Source organism: Schistocerca piceifrons, chromosome 6 (assembly GCF_021461385.2).
Source record: "Schistocerca piceifrons isolate TAMUIC-IGC-003096 chromosome 6, iqSchPice1.1, whole genome shotgun sequence".
NCBI classification, from domain to species: Eukaryota; Metazoa; Arthropoda; class Insecta; order Orthoptera; family Acrididae; genus Schistocerca; species Schistocerca piceifrons.
In genome coordinates, this window is record NC_060143.1 from 413489294 (window position 1) to 413492017 (window position 2724).

A 2724-nucleotide genomic window follows, 5' to 3' on the forward strand; every position below is an offset into this window, starting at 1 on the left:
GCTGTTAAACTGACTATGCCATAATTCTCGTACTTGTCAGCTCCTGCACTCTTCGTAATTCTGTGGGTGATGTTTCTCCGAAAGTCAGATGGTATATTGCCAGACCCAGACATTCTACACTCACTTGAATAGTCATATTGTTGACACTTCCCCCAGTGATTTCAGAGACTGCTGGAATGTTAGTACGATAATGTTCATTTCAGGACAGTCTGCATTGATGCCAATTTTATTCAAGATAGCAGCTGTTGCTAGCTGTTCCCTCAATCTCCTCTCTATGGAAGGGGGGGGGCGTGGCAACGTCGCACTGATGATGTCACCACCCTGCTCCTCTGTTCTCTCGCACTTCCTCTCCATCGCCTACATCCCCTCCTCTCCCACACTTTCCCCCACTTCTCCTCCCCTCTTCCATGTGGGAAGTGGTGAATAAAAATGTGCTGAGCTGATGGAGAGGAAGGGTGTAATATTCTGTATTTATTTACTTTTGTTGTTTTCTGACCATGTTATCCCGCCTGAAGAAGTGCTCCTACTGATCTACAAGTGCGTAGCTCCTGAAGAACTTGTACACAGATTCATGATATACTTGTACACACATACATGATATGAAGAGACAGGGCAGCACACTATCATTAAAATGTTGGAAGGCCAATACATGCTGCCACAGCTGACGGAAAATGCTTCACTGCTCTATTTACACATAGAATTGTTGTGAAAAAGCCACCACACATAAAAAACGGATCCAAATGTAACACACGCACTGACAGTTAAGAAAAATTAAGGTAATAATGCAACCACCCAAAAAAAAGACCTCAAAAGATCTCGCCGGGACCACGAATAAGCCTGCATAGGACTCTTATGAGCTTCTCTCCTGCCTGTTGCAGGAGAGCTGGATAAATTCTATCTGCGCTAGGTGACTTGAACGGATGGAATGTTCCCACCGCCCATTGGATTTTATTAAAGTTCACACAGTCCTTGGCCAATTCCGTCCTCTCTTCGTGTGCCTGAGAACCATTGTCTCTCTGGGAAAGTGAATTTTGAGGAGCAGTTCCAGCATCTCATGTGCTGTCTTTGTGTATTCCCCATCCTCCTTCCTCAACGTACCTCCTGGATTGGTTGGTACTCTAGTGAGAATCTTGTGCAGTCAGGTTCGTGCAACCGTGCTCTCCACTTCCACACAGAATGCCTTCCATGATGCCTCCTTTGCTTGTATGATTGCAAGATCGTAGTTGACAAGGGCCTCACGATATTTAGCCCATTGTCCTTTGCGTCTCGCAATATTAAACAGTCTCTGTACCTGAAACTTTCTGGCGGATTAAAACTGTGTGCCCGACCGAGACTCGAACTTGGGACCTTTGCCTTTCGCAGGCAAGTGCTCTACCAACTGAGCTACCGAAGCACGACTCCCGCCCGGTACTCACAGCTTTACTTCTGCCAATACCTCGTCTCCTACCTTCCAAACTTTACAGAAGCTCTCCTGCGAACCTTGCAGAACTAGCACTCCTGAAAGAAAGGATATTGCGGAGACATGGCTTAGCCACAGCCTTGGGGATGTTTCCAGAATGAGATTTTCTCTCTGCAGCGGAGTGTGCACTGATATGAAACTTCCAGGCAGATTAAAACCGTGTGCCCGACCGAGACTCGAACTCGGGACCCGGGACCTTGGTAGAGCACTTGCCCGCAGAAGGAAAAGGTCCCGAGTTCGAGCCTCGGTCGGGCACACAGTTTTAATCTGCCAGGAAGTTTCGTATCAGCGCACACTCCGCTGCAGAGTGAAAATCTCATTCTGGAAACATCCCCAAGGCTGTGGCTAAGCCATGTCTCCGCAATATCCTTTCTTTCAGGAGTGCTAGTTCTGCAAGGTTCGCAGGAGCGCTTCTGTAAAGTTTGGAAGGTAGGAGACGAGGTACTGGCAGAAGTAAAGCTGTGAGTACCGGGCGTGAGTCGTGTTTCGGTAGCTCAGTTGGTAGAGCACTTGCCCGCGGAAGGCAAAGGTCCCGAGTTCGAGTCTCGGTCGGGCACACAGTTTTAATCTGCCAAGAAGTTTCATATCAGCGCACACTCCGCTGCAGAGTGAAAATCTCATTCTAGTCTCTGTACCTGTTTTCTTTGCATTTCAAAGTTGTTATTCCACCAAGGCACATTCCTATTTGTGCACTTCTTGGTGATTGTGCAGTTGTCCTGATATGAGGTCACTATGGCGGAGGTAACAGCCTCTGCTACTTCCTCCAATTCTACTGGATTCCTTATAGAGGTTTTAATTTCCGATAAGCCTAAATAAAGGTCCATCCTGTATGTCTCCCAGTCTGTTTTCTTGGGATTCCTATAGGTCATGGTCTGTCTGATTCCCATTTCAATCTTGAATTTAATGTACATGTGGTCTCATGAGGATGGCTCCAGCACCACATGTCATTGTTTGACATAGCTGCCCATCATCATGGAACTAAAGGTTATGTCAATTATTTCTTCCCTTCTGCTATTCCTGAATGTGGGTTCATTGCCCCTATTCAGGACCTGTAAGTTGTTAGCTAAAAGCAATTCAAGAAGGTACTCACATAAAAACAATTTCATGTCCTGGTCCCACATCGCCATCAGGAACTTATCTCCGACCTCCAGTACCAGGGTTCGTCCTTCCGGTGAAACCTTCTGTTTGATCACTTTCCAATCTTCTGTTGAGACTTTTGGGTTCAGGGGCCCTATTTTCCCGAACAGTGTCTTAGGAGAGACTTC

The 2724-nt window shown here is 46.7% G+C and overlaps 1 non-coding gene across 1 annotated transcript; it reads left to right on the forward strand.

Moving 5' to 3' along the window:
- The first annotated feature begins 1942 nt into the window (after positions 1-1942).
- Trnap-cgg lies at positions 1943-2017 on the forward strand. The gene has a single exon. It is a non-coding gene; the product is annotated as a tRNA-Pro (tRNA).
- Positions 2018-2724: the final 707 nt, after the last annotated feature.